Genomic DNA, 14,019 nt, shown 5'->3' with positions numbered 1-14,019 from the left:
AGACTTTGGACTGTGGACTTTTGAGTTAATGCTGAAATGAGTTAAGACTTTGGGGGACTGTTGGGAAGGCATGATTGGTTTCAAAATGTGAGGACATGAGATTTGGGAGGGGGCGGGGTGAAATGACATGGTTTGGCTGTGTACTCACCCAAATCTCATCTTGAATTCCCATGTATTGTGGGAGGGACCTGGTGGGGGAGTAATTGAATCATGGGGCAGGTCTTTCCCATGCTGTTCTTGTGATAGTGAATAAGTCTCACAAGATCTGATGGTTTTAAAAAGAGGCATTCCCCTGCACAAGCTCTCTCTCTCTCTTTTTGCCTACTGCCAATCATGTAAAGTGTTACTTGCTCCTCCTTGTCTTCCACCATGATTGTGAGGCTTCCCCAGCCACATGGAGCTATAAGTCCAATTAAACCTTTCTTTTGTAAATTGTTCAGTCTTGGGTATGTCTTTATCAGCAGCGTGAAAGCAGACTAATACAGAAATAAATAAAAAATTAAAGATAAATCAGAGGTAATTCTCAGAAGACAGTGGCCTAAATACTTGCTTCTTTCCTTAGCCAAGGTACAGCTGAGGTGACTCAAGCAGTAGGAGGTCTGTAGGACAATTGGGGAGGAGGTGGAGGAAGTGCAGGATACTTTTTAAGCCTGAAGAAAACCCTGCAAACATCTAAGGAGATGCTCTCAATTACAATGACATAGACTTACAGGAGTCTCCACAACACAATGTGAACCAGACTCAGAGGAAGGATAGTGTTCTCTGGAAAAGCATGGGGCAGATCTCTTCAATCTTGAGGCCAATTAAGGGTTTCAAAAGATTGGTAATAGGATACACTCAGTTCATAGAAAAACTATCCCAGCCCTCTTGTTCCTCAGTCCTAGAAAAAGACTACTGAAAAAATTTCAGCTATTTAGAAAATTAACTGCTTTCGCTATCCCCACTGCTTGCCAGGATAGCACTTCCCAAGATGCTGAGTATAATAACCTCAAATTACATAGACTTACATAGAAAAATAAAACACAAATTACTTAAGGAGGCTTGGTTGTTTCAAGGAAGCAGACTGTCGTAGTCCATTTTTTGCTGCCACAACAGAATACCTGAGACTAGGTAATTTATAAAGAAGAGAGATGTATTTCTCACAGTTCTGGAGTCTGGGAAGTCCAAAATCAAGAGGTGCATATCTGGTAGGGCCTGCATGCTGTGTCATCCCATGGTGGAAGGTGAAAGGGCAAGAGAGATCCAAAGAAAGAGATATGAAAGAAAATCAGGTAGGCATCAAATTTCTCATTTACTACACAAAAATAAATGAAGACAATGGACTATTTTAAACATTTTATTATTTTGTGAATAAGGAAACAAGAGACACTCTCAGACATACAAGGACTCAGAAAGCATGCAATGTAGAAATCCTTCCCAAGGAAAATCCTTAGTAAGAAATAAATTAATAAAAATAAAATCAGGCCAAATGTCAATATAAGACAAAAGTATACCCCAAAATTGCAATAATTGACATTTCCACTTATTCTACCTTCTTAGGTAATTTCCCTATTGCCCAGGAGTTAAAGGTGGGGTCCATTAATTAAATTCAAAGCAGTTGTGGATACATACCTTCTTCTAGTCACAGGAATTAATTCAGAGATGGGAGCTTGACCAAGTCAAAATTGCTAAGATACAACTAGACTCTCCCATTGTCCCTGTGTCTGACTAACAGTAACAGCATCAGGAGTTCTTCAGCCACTTTACAATTAGAAGCAAGATGTGAAGAAAATGCTAACATTTTGTTGAAGAACATAAAACAAGATAAATTTTTGGAGTAATGTATATGACATGTGAACTCATCTTCCAGGAAAATTCAATATTGTAAATATATTAATTCACCCTAAAGTAACTCATACATGTAATTAAAATCCTAAATAAATTCCTGTGGAACCTAACACTTTTTATTGAAGTCAACAAGATGTTTCTTATAGAACTTAAAAAGAAAATTCTAAAATTCATCTGTAGAAAAAAACATGCTGGAGGATAATTTAAAAAATAAATAAATAAATAAAAAAGAACAATGTATTAGTCTGTTCTCACACTGCTATGAAGAAATACCCAAGACTGGGTAATTTATAAAGGAAAGAGATTTGTTAACTCACATTTTTTCATTGCTGGGGTGGCCTCAGGAAACTTACAATCATGGCAGAAGGCAAAGGAGAAGCAGGCACCTTCTCCACAGGGTGGCAGGACAGAGTGAGTGCAAGGAGGGGAAATGACAGATGCTTATAAAACCATCCGATCTCATGAGACTCACTCATTATCACAAGAACAGCATGGGGGAAACAGCCTCCATGATCCAATTACCTCCACCTGGTCTTGCCCAGGGGATTATGGGATGCACATGGGCCTTATGTGGATTATGGGGATTAAAATTCAAGATTAGATTTTGGGTGGGGTCACAGCCAAACTATATCAAACAATGAGAGGCATATGCCCTTCCTGACGGCAAATATATCTTAAAATTATAGTAAATAAAGAAAAGTGGCACAATGAGATCAATAAAACTGAGTAGAATCCAAAAACAGACCCATTTGTGTATACATATTACAGTAAATATGATGTATCAATTCACTAGAGGAGAGTTTGGATTTGTTTTGTTGCTGTTGTTGTTTTGTTTGGGGAGTTTAGGGGATTTTTGTTGTGGTTAGCATACATTAAGAAGAGTTTACAATATGCCAGACACTATTCTAAGTGTTTTTCATGTAATAATTCATTTTATCAGTCCCACAATCCTATGAGGTAGATAAAAGTGTTATTCGTGTTTTAGTGATAATAAAACTGAGGCACAGACGACGCTAGTCATTCTGAACTACCAGCAAACAGTAGAGCTGGAAAACGGACCCGAGAATTTTGATTCCATTACATCATGTAGGAAAAGACACGTTTGATTCCTACCTATATTATATCAAATGAGAAAGCTCAGATTCCTGGCTAAACCTAAAGCCAAACTATAAAATATTTGAACAAAATATAGGAGAAAATTCTTACAAGAATGGAATAAGGAAAAGTTTCATTGTAAAACACAAAACCCAGAAGCTAAAAGGAAAACATTTTTCAGATCATTCTATATTAAATTATTTAACAAGAAAAAGACATTATAGTAAGCTAAAAGGCAAACTGCAGAGGGAGAGAAAATGTTTTTAACTCATATGATTGCAACAAAGAATTAATATCTGTACTACATAAACACTCCAAACAAATCAGCAAGGGAAGAATAAAGATAAACAATTCATAGAACAAGAATTCCTAACGGCCCATAAACATATGGAAGGGTCCTCAACATTATTAGTAATCAGGGAAATGTAAATTAAACCAACAATGGAGTAGCAAGTGCTTAACTGAAGAGTGAGTGACTCTGGGTTGGTGAAGGTAAGAGGAAATGACGACTTTCATACACTGTTTGTGGCCATGGCAATTGGAAAAGGACATTTTGGAGTCTGGTCACATCCAGCAAAAGGTTAAAGTTAAACCTTAGACTCAGCAGTTCTACTTGTTATGGTAAGAGATTAACTTGTATGTATAAGGAAAACAATGATACACACACACACACATGCGCACACACACACACACACACAAGAAACTAAAATTACAAGTGTGAATGTAAAGTGAACAGTTCTCTAATAAATGCACGAATATTTTAGCAGTAGTTCCTGCTAGTGAGGGAAGATTGTGGAGGAAGGGAAAGGAAATTGTGATGTTCACTCTATATTCTCATATTATTTAATACTTGAATGTTTCTTAATGCATAAGTGTTTATATATCACTTGTGTTATTTAATTTTTTAAGGAATAAATCTTGGTTGTTTAACAAAATGTCAAAACTAGGTCCTCCTGTGTGCAAATAAAACTGTATTTCACAGTTTTGCCATTTGCTGTCTCAGTTTGCCTTCTCTGAGACTAGTTATATAAATCCAGACAGAATTAATGTAACTTTTTGAAATGTATTTACAGTGGTCCACTTGGGCCGTGTACTGTTAAGTCAAATCTAGTCCAGCTTGTGAATAGTCAAAGGTTTATTCCACCCCTTTTCTCCAAAACCCTCACTATAATTCTGGTATCTCTAGCACTGTCTTTTTAGTTGCTAAGGCCTAGCCATGAGTGCCAGGTCAGCTCCTAGCAACAAGGCCCATTGATAGCGCCAGGCCAGTTCCTAGCTGCCAGGGGCCCCTTTCTCTCTCTCTCTCTCTCTCTCTCTCTCTCTCTCTCTCTCTCTAAGAGAGGACAGTTAGCTGGCATGCACCTTCTGCCCTCTGCCTTCTGCTTCCTCCTGAGGTAATGCAGGAAGTGGAGAAAATATCTTGAGATCTTCAGGGAAAAATGCAGAGGACAAAATCCATATCCTACGAGTATCTAAGGAACAGAGAGAAGGCCCTGTGTCCCTGATGGAATCATGAAGATACTGTACGAGCCTGCTTACCTGTGGCCTTCACATAGTGTAAAATAACAATAATAACTCTCCATGTGGTTCTCCACAGATAAACTTGGTTTTCTGTGATTTACAAACACTATCCTCACTTGTATAGAACGCTCAGTGACAAATCAGGGAAACAAGGTGGAATTGGACCAGGTAGAAGGTGTAAAGAGAAGATGGTGGCAGCTCGTCATGTTCCACAAGGCTGGCTGTCCTGTAACTCCTGTGGCATGAGCAGTTGATTCAGGAGTTCTTTTTTCCCATGGGGTAGAACAAATGAGAATAGATGTGATTTTTTTCACTGCCTTTCCCTCCTGCAATGTTCCTTAGAAAGGGTCACAAAAGAAATCCCTATACAAACGTGTAAAATGCACACATGTGGGCCAGGCGCAATGGCTCACACCTATAATCCCAGTACTTTGGGAGGCCGAGGTGGGCAGATCACAAGGTCAGGAGTTTGAGACCAGCCTGACCAACATGCTGAAACTCTGTCCCTACTAAAAATACAAAAATTAGCAGGGCGTGGTGGCACGTGACTGTAATCCCAGCTACTCGGGAGGCTGAGGCAGAATTGCTTGAACCCAGGAGGCAGAGGTTGCAGTAAGCCAACATCACACCACTGCCCTCCAGCTTGGACAACAGAGCAAGACTCCGTCTCAAGAAAAAAAAAGAAAAGAAAGAAAGCACACATGCAATTTTGACTGTCAACTTATTTTCTTTTGGGGGTATTTTCCTCCCACATAATTCCAGTAGGGCTGACCCCTTCAGAGGTCACCAAGGACCCCTTCCAGGCCTGCCAATCAGACCTACAACCACTGGGTCAAGGATGTGAATATGATCCAGACCAAGACAATTGATATCAGATCTGGGGCTTTTGCTGAAACTGTTAGAAGAGATATGCCATTTGCACAGAGTTTACTCAGATGGTAGAATATAAGCTAGAACATCTGGTAACTAGCTTCGCCATCTCCTAGGGACATGAGAAGAAAGACAACACAAAGTAAGACACACTCAGAAGATGGAAAGCGACAAGCCTGATGATACTGTGTGAAGTCCCATATCCCACTGTGCTCCTTCTGGCCATAAGCCAATAATTGCCTGTTTTTCTCAAGCTAGTGTTATTTTTTAAGTGCTTGATTGTTTTTCTTGTCACTTCTAACCTATAGAATCCTGACCATGTAGATATGCTACAGAATTGCCTTTCCTTGACAATTAGAATTTCAACAAACCATGAACAAGAGGAGTTATTCCAAGGAGGAGACTAACATTTATATAATAATAATTAGATGCTGGGTGCTTTTGTATATGGTACTTCCTTTAATTCTCAAAAATCCCTGTTGGATTGGTATGAAAAGTGAGAAACAAGGAAGAGATGGAGTAAATGACCAGTCTCTGACTCTGAATCCTTACCCTTTTCCTGGGCTAATCCTTCTAGCTCAGAGACCTCCATCCTGACCTCATTCTTCTAGCATAGTAAACTGGTTACAGAGCTCCCTGCCAATGCAGGATTCTGATAAGTCACAAGAAATGTCAAGGTTCTAATTAGAAATGCTAGGATCACAGAGAACATGTTAAAACTTCCAAAGATCAAAACTGTGCCACCTTTGAGAAGTTCTTCAAAGAATTGACTAGGCGTGGAGCTTTTATGATAGGGTTATATCCCTAGAAGACACTTTTCTACGTTCTGGGTTTTCACAGTCACCAAATTAACTATCATATGTTGGGGGCTCCACCAGGGCAAAACCTTATCAGCAGTTTATTACACGTAAAAATGATCCATATCTACCTATAATCTCCTGTTTGTATTATTATTATTATTATTATTTTTGAAACAGAGTCGCTTTCTGTTGCCCAGGCTGGAGTACAGTGGCGCGATCTCAGCTCACTGCAAGCTCCGCCTCCCGGGTTCACGCCATTCTCCTGCCTCAGCCTCCCCCAGTAGCTGGGACCACAGGTGCCCGCCACCACGCCCAACTAATTCTGTGTTAGCTAGGATGGTCTCGATCTTCTGACCTTGTGATCCACCTGCCTCGGCCTCCCAAAGTGCTGGGATTACAGGCGTGAGCCACCGCGCCCACAAGTCCATTAGAACATGTTTTCTATTAAGCTTATCTACAAAATAATTCTGCATTTCCAACATAGGTCACTTTAATCTACAGAAAAAAAAAAAAAAGATTAAGCAGAATTTGCAGTTTTCAACTCAAAAAGAAATCTACAGGGTTCAGGTTCAGTGGCTTACACCTGTAATCCCAGCACTTTGGGTGGCCAAGGCGGGAGGATTACTTGAGCCCAAGAGTTCTATTGAGATCAGCTAGGGAAACATAGTAAGACTCTGTCTGTACAAAAATAGAAGAAGAAAAAGAGGAAGGAGAAGGAGAAGGAGAAGGAGAAGGAGAAGGAGAAGGAGAAGGTGAAGGAGAGGAAGAGGAAGAGGAAGAAGAATTACTACCTGGGTGTGGTGGCACACACCTGTAGTCCCAGCTACTCAGGAGGTTTATTTAGGAGGATCACTTGATCCTGGGAGTCTGAGGCTACTACGAGTAGTGATTACACCATTGCACTCCAGCCTGAATGGCAGAGTCTCAAAAAAAAGAAAGATTTATAAATTTGCTTTGTTAAGAAAAAGAAAGCTTTTAAAAACGTTGCCTGACAAATGGAAGTAACCTAAATATCCAATATAAGGAAATGATTAAGTTAATTATAATATACCTGCTTATTTATAATAAATTGTATTAATAATTACAAGATATGTTATAATATTTCTAAAGGACCATATAAAATAGTATGTACATAATGATAAGTAAAATCCTTTTGCATTTGAACAAAACAGTGGAAAAAGAGAATATAAAAACAACAATAGTGTGGTTAAATGTGATTTTAAATAACATTTTTGTTTTTCCAGACTTTCTCTGTTGACTATTGTATATATTTTATAAATTTAAAATGATCATTTTTAAACAAAAGATCTGAACAAACACCTCACTAATGAAGACATGCAAATGCAAATAAGCATATGGAAAGATGCCCAACATGATATGTTATTAGAAAATTACAAATTAAAATAGCAATGAGATACCACTACACACCTATTAAAAGGGTGAAAAGCCAGAGCAGTGACACCACCAAAGGCTGGCAAGGGTGTTGAGCAACAGAAACTCTGATTTACTGCTGCTAGGAATGCAAAATGCTATAGCCACTTTGAAAGATTGTGTGGTGGTTTCTTGTTAAAACTAGGCATGCTCTTACTATGTGATCCAGCAATCACACATTCCGTGGTATTTACATAAATAAATTGAAAATTTATGTCCATTCAAAATCTGCACACGAGTATTTATGGCAGCTTTATTCATAATTGCCAAAACTTGAAAGCAACCAAGATGTCCTTCAGTAGGTGGATAAACAAACTGGATATCCAGACATTGGAATAATATTATTTGGTGCCAAAAAAAAAAAAAAAATGAGTTAGCCCATGAAAAGATATGAAGGAAAAGTCAATGCATACTAGTAAGTATAAGAAACTAATCTGAAAGGGCTCTATAGTGTATGATTGTAAATATATGACATTCTGGAAAAGGCAAAACTATGGAGACAGTAAAATGATCAGCAGTTATCAGGGATTGTTGGGGGGGAAGGGATATCTAGGTGGAGCACAGAGGATTTTTAGGGCAGTGAAACTACTCTGTATGGTACTACAATGGTGTACCCATGTCATTATAGACTTGTCAAAACCCATAGAATATACAACACAAATTATGAACTTTAATGTAAACTATGAACAATCGTTAATAATAATATATCAACATTAGTTCATTAACTGTAAAAAAACTTACCACATGAATGCAAGATATTATTAATAGAGAAAACGGTTGTGGAAGTGGGAGGGTGCATATGGGAACTCTCTGTACTTTCTGCTCAATTTTTCTATAAACCTAAAACTGCTCTAAAAAAATAAGTCTATTAAAAACTCTCAATCATTTTGATGTGATTTATAAGACCATCTTATTAGTACATTTGAGTTTATCTATTTATTTAGTTTACTTAATAGTTTGGCTTTAGGGTATTTCTTTTTGTTTGTAAAATTCCTACAAATTTCCTACTTCAATTATAAAGCAAAATTATATAGGACAATAATTTTTCAGGCTTATCTGTATCTTAGAACATTTTATGGAAGACCTTCTGTTTAAATAAATTTCAATGATTTTTAACAATTTTTACTGTCTTTGCAACTGAATTTACTCAAGGTTTGCCCTTTGTTGAAATGTATAGGAAATTGAAGTGGCAGATTTTACTTAAATCTATATTTGTTGAATCTTTAAATGAATGACAAATCCACCTGTAAATATAGTGATGGCTTTATAAAGTCTGCTTTTTAAACTATGATTTTCAAAAATAATTCCCTTTTTCCTCCCTAGAGCTGAAGTCATCTCAATCATGTGTAACTACATCCTCCACATTTTTCTCAAGTCCAGGATGCTTGCACAGACACCGAGCTGGTCCCCACTCATCACAGTCCACAGGGATCAAAACCTGTTTCCTTTTCCTTAGGCATTTTAATGTTTCCATTTTCTGTTCTTTTGTCACTGTCAAGTTCATTAGTCCTTTAGAAAAAACAATTCTTGGCCAGGCGCGGTGGCTCACGCCTCTAATCCCAGCACTTTGGGAGGCCAAGGCAGGCAGATCACGAGTTCAGCAGTTCAAGACCAGCCTGGCCAACTTGGTGAAACCCTGTCTCTACTAAAAATACAAAAATTAGCCAGCTGTTGTGGCAGGAGCCTGTAATCCTAGCTACTCAAGAAGCTGAGCCAGCAGACTCACTTGAACCCAGGAGGTGGGGATTGCAGTGAGCCAAAACTGCATGATTGCACTCCAGCCTGGGCACAGAGTAAGAATTTGTCAGAAAAAAGAAGAAGAAAGAGAGAGAGAAAAAAAGAAAGAAGGAAGGAAGGAAGGAAGGAAGGAAGGAAGGAAGGAAGGAAGGAAGGAAGGAAGGAAGGAAGGAAGGAAGGAAGGAAGGAAGGAAGGAAGGAAGGAAGGAAGGAAGGAAGGATTCTTTCTGGAGAAAGAAAGAGAGAGAGAGAGAAGGAAGGAAGGAGGGAAAGAAAGATCCTTTTTGGAGATTGTAGGGCTTTCTGAGAGCTAGTTTAAGGATCTATTATTAACCAGAAAAAGTAGACTTCCAAGGTTAGAAGGCCAATCTGCACCCAGGTTAATAAAGACTTAGCTATTTCAACATTCAAATGAAACATAGATTTGCCAGGAAAAAAATAATTGACTCTATGGACGGGTAGTAACATACGAGAAATGAATACAAGACATACTATAATAAACTACCCTTGATTAAAGACAACTTTGAAAAAATTAATATCTTCACTTCCCTGATACCTCAGTCATACATCTGCTACTTTAGTAAAAATAAAGTGAAATAACAACCATTAAGGCAGATGAGTATGGTTTGTTCTACTTAATTTTGAGCTCAATGGACTTGAGGTTAAAATAGTGATTTTGGGCCGGGTGCAGTGGCTCACGCCTGTAATCCCAACACTTTAGGAGGCCGAAGCGGGTGGATCACGAGGTCAGGAGTTCGAGACCAGCCTGACCAACATGGTGAAACCCCGTCTATGCCAAATACAAAAATTAGCCGGGCGTGGTGGTGCGCACCTATAATCCTAGCTACTCAGCAGGCTGAAGCAGGAGAACTGCTTGAACCCAGGAGGCAGAGGTTATAGTGAGCCGAGATCATGCCATTGCACGCCTAGGTGACAGAGCAAGACTCCATCTCAAAAAAAAAAAAAAAAAAGATAGTGATTTTGTAGCCTGCCATTAGCTTCCCACAAATGGGAAGATGCTGGTCCCTGTTATTTGCCATCATTGCTGTGTTCAAGTTCTCTGGCTCCTTCTAAACCAATAAAGTTTAGGTGTTTGCTAAATCAGGTCCTGGCACCAGCACTACTCCCTCTGCTGGTCACTGTTCTTCCAATTCCAAATCTCTTGGGGCAGGAAGTTTATGCAAGGGACCCCTTGGAAGTGGCAGAGAACACAAACTTATTTGCTGCCACGAACTCTTCCATTTACCCATTTCATTTATATCCTGCCCTTATCTCCAGAAGCAAAGATAGTGGAAACAAGGGATCTAAGCAAATCTCTACAACTCTTTTTCAACTTATCCCCATTTAAATACATGAAATAACTTCACTAGTCTTCTCTGGGGACACACTGCACGTGTGTTAAGTGTGACATGACATGACCAATTATTTTCAAAGCCATGCTTTTCTGCTTCCACTTTGATTACATAATGCTTTGGGACTCAGACCACAAAAAATTAATTCTTTTATAAAATACTTTTGTTCCTGTTCCTGGTACATTTTGAGTATAACAAACCTATTGAAGAAAAAAAGAAAAAAGAAGACTCACTTAAACGCATTGTACCTTCACTGTATTGTAGAGTCACTGATATTTGGAAGGAACTCTTTCCCGTTTTAACATATAGTTGTCTCATAGCACTAATTTCATTAATTGTACATAATCCCCAAATGAACAATACCAGCTTTACCAAAGTATTTTTTACAACTTCATAAAGCAATTTAGTTAATGGATATGTGCTTGCTTTGCAGTAAAGAAAAACAAGCCTTTCTGAAACTTTTACTGGGGGACTGTGAACATTGCCTTGTATTATTGGTTTCATGTTTGCATGTTGGACATAAACTAAACCCGAGCAGAAAAGCCCATCACTCCCTTTTCCCAGAGTAGACCATGGTTGATAAAGATAGGGATTGGTAGTTTACAGAGGCCATTAGAGAAGACCCTTGAGACCTAATTGCAAAAATTTCAAACAAACAACAAAAACGCCAGAACTACTCCTCAGAAAAACAGACAATCAATTCGGTCCTAAGTGATCAACTCCCCTTCACATAAGCCAATAAACAAAGTAAAAGTTGCCCCTGTCCTTTGTCCTCTTCTCTTTTTCCTTTGTAACCCTCTTCTTCCTTTTCTGCTCACCATCCTTAGGCATCACCCCTGCTCTTTCTCATTTATTATAGTCAGTCTATAATATGTCATTCTATAATATAGTCATTCTATAATATAAAATTATAGCCATTCTATAATTCTAATATACGAAATATACAGTGCACTTTAGCTACCATTCTGTTAAAGACATATGTATGCCCTCCCTGTCTCTCTCAAGGCCTTTTTAATCCCTTAATTCTCATTCCTTTCCTTATTCTTTATTCCTACCATTCATCTAATGCTCATTTTTTGTTTGTTTGTTTGCTTTTTTGTTTTGTTTTGTTTTTTGTTGTTGTTTTTTTCTCTCTCCTTCTTCTAAGTCCTGGCTGTCGAGTTAACAGAATTTGCATTCAAATAAAACATTTTTTCCACATTTTGATATAAACTGACTGAGGTTGTAGCCATCCCACTAGGGAGTTCAGGTAGACTTGCTTAGAATTTTTTTTAAAAAAGCATGCTGATTTCATTCCTTTACTCCCAGTGTCCCTTCAAATAGGAAAAGGGACTACTCTAAAATTGGTTTACATTGATAAAGTATTTTGCTCTCATTTAAAGAGCTCATCTTCCCTCAACCTCTCTTCTCATTTACTAAACAGATTCTGCAGCTCTCCTCATCTGAGAAAATTGGCCTCCCTTATCTGCTTTGATCCAGAAAATTATGCTTTTATTAACACGAACATTTCCTGATCTCTGCCAATGCATTTAAAATTTTTCAAATTATGTATGTGCATCATTTATCAAAATGCCATCAGGTCCCAGGAATGCCAAGCATTCAAACTGAGCAACCTATGGCCTGTATGTGGATGCATTCTAAGGGAGGGACATGGTAATTATAATCTTAGTCCCTAAGGTAGCTGCAGTTAGCTGCACAGTTTTTATTTCAAGGAAAGAAATGTGGCAATAAACTCCAAGGATGAGCTTTCACCAAATTGTAGAATCTCAAGGGAAAACACAGATTCCCATTCACTCCTTTAAGCAATAGAGAAGATAAAAACATTTTGCACTTAAGAAATGATCTGATTTTGGTGAGTGTGTTGAAAAGACCACAGTAATTTTAGTGATATTATAAACATGCAGCTATATACCAGTAACAATTTTGATGCTTGCAAAGAGGAAACACATAGTAAGTTCTTTAATCTTCATGGAAAATACCCTGAGTCAAGTTTGGCCTATGTACATGCTTTTCAGCAAAATTTTTTTCAAATTCAAATCTTCAAAATTGTCTTGACTTGTGTTTTCTCTGTTCATTCCAATCTTCTCTGGAACAGAGAAAGAAAGCAGTACCATAAAAAGCAGCATTTTGATCACCCAGAGATTCTTTAATTTTTATAAACTATGCCCAGAATTTCAATTTAAAAATTCTAGAGAATAAATTAACAATATATCAAATGAACAGACGACCTAGATATTGGAATTATCTGACATGGGCTTTAAAGTAACTGTGTATTCACATGTTCAAGAAAATAAAGGACAAGATGGAGGATTTTATCAGATAACTGAAATCTATAAACAAGAACAAAATGGAAATATAAGACTGAAAACAGTAACTGAAATAAATGCCTCAGTAGATAGGTCTGACAACAGACCTGAAGATGGGACATAGCTGAGGAAAGGATTAATAAACTAGAAATCAGGTAAGTATAAAATATACTGATGGAAATCTAAAGAACACAAAAGACGGAAACTACGTATAAAACTGAAAGGGACGTGTGGGACATGGTGACACGGTGAAAGGTTCTAGCATGCATGCAACACCATCTCCCTCCAGAAGGGAAAACAGTGAGAACGAGGTGAGAACTACATTTATGAGTAAATATCAAGACCATTCCAAATGCTAAAAGATACCCAGCCACAGATCCAAGAATTGCTTCAAAATCTAGAGAGAGCAATTAAAAAGAAAACCCACACCTAAGCACATTGCAATAAAACAGCTGAAAACCAAAGACAAAGACATTGCAAAAGGATCCAAAAAATAAGACACTTGATTTTCAAAGGAGCAACCATAAGACTGATAGCTGACTCTTCAGCAGAGAAGATGTAAGACAGAAGACAATGGAATTACATGAATAAGGGCCATCCATTTAAAAGTCCCACTAAACTGCTAAAGATAGTTAAGTAAAATAATCTCAAAGGGAAACACAAAAAATTCAAGAAAACTAGATAGGCTGAGTATGGGGGAAAACTGAAGAAATTCTGACCAGACAAAATAATAACAATAATAGCAATAGCAATTAATATTATCTTAAGGAATAATATTATCTTAAGAAGGTTAAAATATATGTAGAGTTAACATTGCATGACAACAGTAACACAGCATTCAGGAGGTGAGGAAAGATTATTGGAGTTAAATGTTGAAGGTCTCAGCATTGACTGGAATCTAGTAAGAGTACTAGTTTATATTAATTATAATAACCCAAAGACACATGTTAATCTCTAGACAAATTACTAGTAGAATAGTGAAAGAATGTATAGCCAGCATGCAAACAGAAGGAAAGTAAGTGAAGTAACCCAAAACTGATCAATCTAAAATATAATAAGGAAGGAAAAAAAGGGCAGTCA

Source organism: Macaca nemestrina, chromosome 14, assembly GCF_043159975.1.
Source record: "Macaca nemestrina isolate mMacNem1 chromosome 14, mMacNem.hap1, whole genome shotgun sequence".
In the NCBI taxonomy this organism is placed as follows: Eukaryota; Metazoa; Chordata; class Mammalia; order Primates; family Cercopithecidae; genus Macaca; species Macaca nemestrina.
Note: the sequence above shows the minus strand (reverse complement) of the source record.